Genomic DNA, 9,032 nt, shown 5'->3' on the forward strand with positions numbered 1-9,032 from the left:
AGGAGGGCTTGAGCTCCCTCTTGCCCCGATGTTATCGGGGGGGGGGGAGCCGCGGTTCAAGGGGGCAAGAGGGCTTGGGCTCCCTCTTGCCCTGATGTTGTTTGGGGGGGGTGATGTAGCATGGCAGGAGAGTATGGGCATCTCTCCTGCCGCGATGGTTGCGGTGGGTAGGTTGCCGGGCCGCTGAACTGATCGCACCAGCGGCCATCAGCTCAGCGGCCCCTTTTTCAGCACTTAGACCTGGTTTGAATTTGTCTAAGTCAAAAAGGTCTAAGTGCTGACTAGGCAACCTGTCAACTGTTTTGGTTATATGTGTTGTACGCCTAGGTGTAGGTCAGCCCACCTCCCGCCCCACCCACTGCCCACCCTTTCCCCTCCTCTAAACACACCTCTTTTCTCTCTGTGCGTTTAGAGGCAGGGGAAAGGCCTAAGCTGTTTTTAGATACGTCTAAAAACCAGCTTTGGTTATGTGTACTTGGACGATCAGGCTTTTTGATCGTCCAAGTAGCCATTTAGGACACTTGTTAGACTTTTTTTTTTATTATGAACCCCTTAGCGCGCATGCACTCTTCAAACTCTGTGCATCCGTGATCCGTGCCTCCATGCCTCCACAGGTGCAGTAGGAGCCTGTGGCAGTTTCATTCTCATGCGCATATGCGGCAATGGCTTCCCCTCTCCCACACCCCAGTCAGCCTGCGCCTCAACAAACGGCAAATGTCCAGGTCTCTAGGGGTCAAGGCACCACTGCCAGGTGCACAGACATTGTGTGGGAACATGACCGCAGCTCTTTGGCTTTGTGAAGGAGCCAGAGGTAAAAGGGAGGAGAATTTGTCTGAGAGAGACAGGGGGGAGGTAAAAGTAAGGGAGAAGGGCTACTTCTGGACAGGGGGAGCAGGGAAGGGGTGCTTCTAGACAGGGGGAGGTAAAAGGAAGGAAGAAGGGCTACTGCTGGACAGGGGGATCAGGGAAGGGGTGCTTCTGGACAGGGGGGAGAGACAGAAAGAAAGAAAGAAGACAGCAGGCAGGGAGACAGAAAGAAAGAGAAAAAAAGAAATGCCTAAGTCTACACATCTATTCTAGCACCCGTTAATGTAACGGGCTAAAAAAATAGTATTAATATAAACCTCTTGAAGTCTAGTTTTTTAGCTGTATAGGAGAAGCACATCTACCTAACTATTCAATTGGGAACACTTCTCTGCTTAAATCTATCTCACAGCTGTAGTGATCTTAAAATCTCACAGTGTAGGCATGCTAAGCCACTAGCTGTAGTCACTGTTGCTTGAAATCCTCTGCTTTATAAATTCTGGGTCTGCTAAGAACTGGATCTTCTATTTCTTAGACTGCTTCCCCTGACTTTGAAAAATAGGAGATCTCGTGTACTCATTATATTCTCTGATATTTGTGTTTCTTGATTGTATTTGGTTGTATTACATTTAGTTAAGTTTGTGGAAGCAGGTTTATGAATTAACTAAATAACCTTGGTAATAATAATCTACCCAGGATGATAGAGTGTCCCAGATAAGGAGGGATATCTTACTTGTGGTCGTGCTCTGTAGCTGGCAGCTGGGATGTGGCCTTAACAGTGCAGACAGAGACAGCTGAACAGATTTGATGGCCAGATGTTCTTTTTTCTGCTGTCGTTTATTGGAGACCGGGAGCCAATTATCAAGGATTCCAAGTAGTGGAGTTTTTCTGGAAAAAAGGGTTAATGCATTTAGCTATTTATTTATTTGCTTCTGTTTTATAAAACACATCTTGGTCCATATTCACCTCCATGCCCATGACTCTGTCTCCCAGGCTCTAACGATGGCTCACTGGCTGCCCGTGGCCAAATGCTGTGTCTTCAAGGTCCTGATGCTAGCGTTCAGATCCTTGCACGACATGGCACCGGGCTATGTGACAGCCAAGCCAAACAGGTCCCTCCACTCACAGGATGAAATTTGCCTCGAAATGTCCCCTGGCCATGCCTTACAACTGGAAACTGCCAAACTGCTTACTCCCATTTCATACCACTGGAATCGACTGCCCCCACAGATCAGATCCCTTGAAGGCCTCCTCAACTTGGAAAGCAATTAAAACATACCTCTTCACCTAACTCCACTGACCATGACGATGGATTACAAAGAAATGTAAATTGTTTATTATGTATATTAGCATTATATCTGTGGAGGGACATTTTTGATGGAACACCCATGTGCATCACCAGTGCTGGATGTCCCCCAGAAGATTCAGATAACGGAAAATCTTTTGAACAGTGAGGTAATCTGCTTGCCTACTTTATACAAGTGATGTTTTTTCTTAGGCACTTTAGTTTAGATTGTGAGCCAGTCTGTCACAGAGAAGGTAGTTCAATGTGTGGTTAAAGCGACAACCTCAGTACTCTACCCACACTGCTCCTTCTTTCTTTCTTTTTTTAAATTATTTATTTTTATTTAAACAAATTATCAAGAATAAACTTCTTCTACAGAATATGATTAAGACATCATTAATATCAACCAAAGAAAATAATAATTAAATACAAGACTAATCACTTAATCATTTTAAAGTCCCAAATATAGAGATCCAAGATGCAATCATGAGTGAGAAAACAAAATAAAAAGAAAAAAAGAATATCGAATTACCAATTAGGCGGTTAGCTGAGAATGATACAAGAGTAATCTGGTAAATTAAGTTGTTACTATCTCCCCTTCAAGGCGTTTCCTGGAGAGAAATTCCATCAACTGAGAAGGTTCAAAGAAAATATAGTTACAAGACTTATATTTTACAATACATTTGCAAGGGTATCGTAATAAGAATAATGCCCCCATTGCAGTGACCCCTGGCTTAAGAAGCAAAAATTATTTCCTTCGTTTCGGAGATTCTTTTGTCACATCAGGAAATATTTGAACTTTGAGTCAAAGAAATTCTTTATGTCTATTCTTGAAGTACAACTTTAATATCCAATTCTTATCCGGTGATAAAACCACCGTAGCTAACAAGGTAGCTGGAGTAGCTATCTCTTTCATTGAAGTTTCCAACATCGTTGTTAAGTCCATTTGTTCACCCTGTCCTTGTTCTGATGGATATTGTTCTTCCAATCTTTTTGTTGGTAAATAATATATTTTTGAGAAAGGGGGGAAGGTATCATGTGGAACATTAAGAACTTCAAGAAAATATTTTTTTAGGACTTCTTTTGCTGATAGTGAGGGTATTTTTGGGAAGTTCAAAAATCTAAGATTATTTAGATGCATATTATTTTCCATCATTTCCACCTTTCTCCTTAGATTAAGATTATCTCTAATCAATGTAGTTTGCACTTGATTTACTTCAGTTATCTTTTTTTCCATTTTTTCCACATTAGTTTTTACCAAAAAATTTTCCTGTTTAAGTCCATTTAATTCATCTCTTTGTTCTAAGAATTTCTTTTCTAAGTCCTTAATTTGTGGTGACAGTGTCTGTCCCAGAGTAACTACCAAATCCCATATGGAGTCTAGGGTGACATTAATAGGTTTAGGAACAGAGAATATATTTGCAGGTATTGTTCCAGCTTCCACAGGTTTAGCGATCCTCTGTCCTTGTAAGCCTTGCTCCAATTTGTGTGCCTTCGTTGTTTCCACCGCAGATTTGTTCTCCTCGAGTGCTTCGCCCACTTCAGCCTCCCGAGAAATGGAGTCTGCCTCTTCAGACTGGCTACTTTCCCATGGAGAGCTAGCACACTGCGGTTGAGGGGGCGAGGTCCTGGCATCGGGGCTCAGCCCAAGGAAACTCGCTGCAGCCTCACTCATTGCTAGCGGTTCCAGCGGGCGATTCCCCGACGAAACTGACTCTTGCCTTAGGCACAGCAAAAAGTCCTCCATGGTCGTCTGGAGAGGAATCTCCAGGCGCCTTGAGGCTCCAGAGGCGCCTTTCCCTCTCCTCTTCAGCATCGGAAAAAGTTAGCAGGTAATTATTAAAGAGTTTTTGCTCGCGTCTCACACACCCTCAGCAACTCGCGGCCATCTTGGATCGCCTCGGGTGCTCAAGTTTTTTCACACTGCTCCTTCTGACCCCGGGCAAGTCACTTAATCCCCCCTTGCCCCAGGTACATTAAATAGATTGTGAGCCCATTGGAACAGATAGGGAAAAATGCTTGACTACCTGAATAAATTCATGTAAACGATTCTGAGCTCCCATGGGAAAGCGGTACAGAAAATTGAATAAATAAAATAAATAAACCACTTAATACAAGCAATATATCAAATTCAATAAATACAATATCTCCCCTCTCCTGCCTTTCCTCCAAAGTATACAGATTGAGATCTTTAAGTTTGTCCCCATACGCCTTATGATGAAGATCACACACCATTTTAGTAGCCTTCCTCTAGACCGACTTCATCCTTTTTATATCTTTTTGAAGGTGCGGCCTCCAGAATTGTACACAATATTCTAAATGAGGTCTCACCAGTCTTACACAGGGCATCAATACCTCCTATTCCCTACTGGCCATACCTCTCCCTATGCAATCTAACATCCTTCTAGCTTTTGCCATCACCTTTTCAACTTGTTTGGCTATCTTAAGATCATCACATACAATCACACCCAAGTCCCGCTTTTCTGTTGTGCACATAGGTTCTTCACCCTCTAAACTGTACTATCGAAATCTGAGGCACGCCCTGCTCTGCTCACTTTCTGCCTCGTCCATGCCTTCATTTTCCATGTGAAAAATGGGTGTGATGAGCAAGTTGCGCACCTGAATTGTGGCTCCTTTTACAAAGTTGCAGGAGCAAGTCCTGGCATACCTAATGTGATGCAGCCCATAGGAAATGAATGAGCTGTATTGTATTTACCGCACAGGAATCACAACCGTGGCTTTGTAAAAAGAGCCCTTAGTGTGCTTCTGGCTTTGTAGCATCTAAATCCTTTACATAGGGTTACCAGATGTCCAGGAAAACCCAGACATGTCCTCTTTTTAGAAGACTGTTCACATTCCTGGACGGACTTTCTAAAACCCAGCAGTTTGTCCGGGTTTTGGAAAGACCTGACAAGCTCCGGCCGCATCTGGAGGACCTCTGAGCATTTGTGGATGCTCTAAGCCCTCCAGATGCGGCCAGAGCTTTTCGAGGAAGAAGAGGGGAGGCTTTTTGGGGCGGGGCTGTGGGACAATGGGGGTGGGGTCAGACACAGAACAGGGCGAGATCATGTGTCTGGGGTTTTGCAGACTAAAATATGGTAACCCTACCTTTACAGCAGGGGTGTCCAACTTTTTGGCTTCACTGGGCCGCATTGGCCGAAAAAAATGTTTCTGGGGCCGCACAAACTTTGAAACGCTGCAGCAAGACACAGGAGGGAGCTGGCAAGATGGTAAACACCCGGTGTAACTGTGAGCAAGTGAAATTTGGGCACTAAAATGCTGTTATAGACTAGGCCAGGGCTGCCTAAGTCCGGTCTTCGAGATCTACTGGCAGGCCAGGTTTTCAGGATATCCACAATGAACATGCATGAGAGAGATTTGCATACCAAGAAGGCAGTGCAGGCAAATCTCTCTCCTGCATATTCATTGTGGATATCCTGAAAACCTGGCCTGCCAGTAGATCTCGAGGACCGGACTTGAGCAGCCTTGTACTAGGCTATCACCGTAAAGCATTGAGGCACATAAATGTAGGCATTTCTGTGTTACATTGAAACATAAGAATAGCCAAACTGGGTCAGACCAAAGGTCCATCTAGCCAAGTATCTTGTTTCCAATAATGGCCAATCCAGGTCACAAGTACCTGGCAGAAACCCAAATAGTAACAACATTCTGGAACCACAAAGAATATCAAGATTCCATAAAAAATCTCAAAGAATAGCAAGATTCTGGAATCCCAAATGGAAGCAACATTCCATGCTACTGATCCCAGGCAAGTAGTGGCTTCCCCCACGTCTGTCTCAATAGCAGACTATGGAGTTTTCCTCCAGAAACTTGTCTACACCTTTTTTTTAAACCCAGCTACGCTAACTGCTGTTATTACATCATCTGGCAACATGTCCCAGAGCTTAATTCATTCAGTGAAAAAATATTTCCTCCTATTCTTTTTATGTTACATGATGTGCAACTTCTATGCATTTCAGTGTATTTGGCAGCGTAAAATAACTTTGCTCCATTTGTTCATATAAAGTGTTAGGTGCTATCGACATGTTTTCGAGTCCTAGCAACTTGATGAAAATCATCACGTTTGAATGGCAGAATACAGAAGTAGATTGTCAGGCCTTTATTCTGCACAGTATAAATTCAATGTTGTCACTGTTGTTTCATCAAACGTGATCCTCCGCCTCCAACACTTCCCATCTGCTACTGCCCAGATGGGTGGTACATTGTTAGTCTGACATTTCAGTCTAGTTTGGAATGCCCTGCTGGTAGTGAAACTTCTGATGGCATAGCTTTCAGCCTCACAGATGCGCACAAGCCCCAGTGGCACGACAAGCCTATGTACCGTGACTGGGGTCATATAAAGTAGCTCATAAATATATCCAAGAGGTTACCTGCTATTTCCATCAGAAGTAATCTTTTTACTATGGAAGTCAGGGCCAGCTCAGGGCAGGTGAAAAGTGGTTTAGTGCAATGTTTCTCAACATGAGATACATGTACCCTTTGGGGGTACGCGGGCCACCTGTTGGGAGTACATGGCCTGGCTACCACTAGGGATTCCTCCTTGCCTCCCTGTATGCGAGCCCGCTGCACCACCCTCCAGCCCTAAAGCTGACCCTGCCACCTTGCCAAGCCAACATGCTTCATCCCCCTCTCCAGCAGCAACTCCGCACAAGGACCAGCTAGGGCGTGTGCAGCGACCCACAGGCTGCACGCGGCCAGCTCACAAGCCTTCCCCCCGACATCAATTCTGACATTGGAGAGAAGGCGAATGGCTGGCCCAGAACCTTCTCTCTGATATCAGAATTGGTGCTGGGGGAAAGGCTTGTGGGCCAACTGTATGCAGCATGTGAGTCGCTACACGGCCATGGCCCATTCCTGCGTAGAGTTGCTGCTGGAGGGGGGATGGAGAGGATTAGCTTCGGGGGGGGGGGGGGGGGAGTGCAGCGGGCATGCATACAGGGAGGCAAGGAGGGATCCCTGGCGGCAGCCAGGCCACATACCCCCAACAGGCGGCCTGCGTACTCCCAAGGATGCATGTATCGTATGTTGAGAAACACTGCACTAGACCACTTCTCACCTCCACCTTAAAAATGGTTGGTGAGAGAAAATGAACAATTTTTCCTAGTTTATTTTTTATAAACAGTCTGGAATACTTATAAGCAGAGTATCAGTCAATGGAATAATTAGCCCAGTGAGAATGTCAAGTAACAGGCAGCTCTTCTTCAATCAGCTGTCCCAGGCCTGGCCACTAATTGGTTGCTGCTTCAGCTGTTGTGGGAATGGGGTGTGGTGGGATGAGAGGAGGCATCACTTCATAATTATCTGCTAGCAATAGTGGAAAATAACAGGTAGCACTCGGCAGCACAAAATTATGCAATTTAAAACTCTAAAGCTGGCTCCAGCGTTTTGAAATGTTTATTCAGGTAGTTGGAGCTGACTCAGTAGCCGGTATATTCAAAGTTTAACCACACTCAGCATGTCATTTGAATGACTTTCATCTTTCCTCCAACATAAACTGATAACTCCTTGCTCTATCCATAATTGCACATTTGAAGAGCTTTCTTTCCAGGTCACGGAGAGGTGATTGCACTTCCCTGACAACAACCTCAGCTGAGCCAGGTCCCCTCATTAGTGTGAACTATCAGAATATGTGTCTGGTTTTGTGTGAATTGCATTGTATGATTAGGGTTGCCATATGGCTCTAGAAAAAGGGGGACGGATTGAGACATCCGGGTTTCACTTCTACTGAAAGCAATGGAAGTAAGGAGGACAGATAGAGACACCTGGGCTTTACTTCTATTAAAACAAATGGAATGTAAACTGGAAATGTTCATCTTTCAATTATTAAAAATAACACAGATATAGTGAAAATCAAATATCAGATTAAATAACACTTTCACTTAAGAAATGTAATATAAACAGTCAAAGCTCCAGCACGAGCCAGAAATAAACCCAAACGGGAGGAAAAAGCCTCAGAAGAAAACCCTGTTCAGGCAAAAAACATCATAGATAAGTCTGAGTTTATTTCACTTTGATCACACTGAATTTTCATTCCACCACACAGAGCTTTTTATTTTCCCAGGGGAGGTTTGGTTTGTTTTTTTTATGTCTATGAGGTTTTTTTGCCTGAACACTGTGACTTCTGTGGCGGTGGGAAGGTTTTCTTCTGAGGCTTTTTTTCCTCCCGTTTGGGTTTATTTCTGGCTCGTGCTGCAGCTTTGACCGTTTATATTACATTTCTTATGTGAAAGTGTTATTTAGGGCTCCTTTCACTAAGCCGCGTTAGGGCTTTAACGCGCGGAATAGCGTGCGCTGCATTGCCCCGCGCGCTAGACCTTAATGCCAGCATTGAGCTGGCATTAGTTCTAGAAGTGTAGCGCGTGATAATTTCTTGCGTGCGCTAAAAACGCTAGCACACCTTAGTAAAAGGAGCCCTTAATCTCATCTTCTAATTATTCTAAATTGCCTAAAATTATATTGTAGAGGGAGCAATGTACTAATCAAACTACATGTAGATAAAAGGAGTTGATATTCAGCCACCATACTCAGTGTATTTTCTTTAAGCATTAGCTGCAGCAGTCAAGAAATAGCCAGATATTCACTGCCAGTATCTAGACAGCAGCCAAAGCTGAGAGTGCTGGAACTTATTACGATAGTGGCAATAGTGAGTCTGATATCCAGATAACTTGTCTAGATAACGTAGGACAGCCTTCAACTTTCCTCTCTGTAACTAGATGCAGAGCTCAGCCACTGCATGAGCTTCCCCCTTTCTATTCTCCATCCTGCCAGCAGGAGGCAGGAGAGAGCAACACTCAAAACGGTGTTGATGCTTCTCTCACCATCAGGACATGGGGAAATGCACTAGGGCAGGGGGAGTTTGAAAGAGAAAGAACTTAGTGTTTTTCTCACTTCCCTCCCTTTGGTGTTCATGCTATTCTCTCCC

The sequence above is a fragment of the Geotrypetes seraphini genome, chromosome 7 (assembly GCF_902459505.1).
Source record: "Geotrypetes seraphini chromosome 7, aGeoSer1.1, whole genome shotgun sequence".
Taxonomy (NCBI): Eukaryota; Metazoa; Chordata; class Amphibia; order Gymnophiona; family Dermophiidae; genus Geotrypetes; species Geotrypetes seraphini.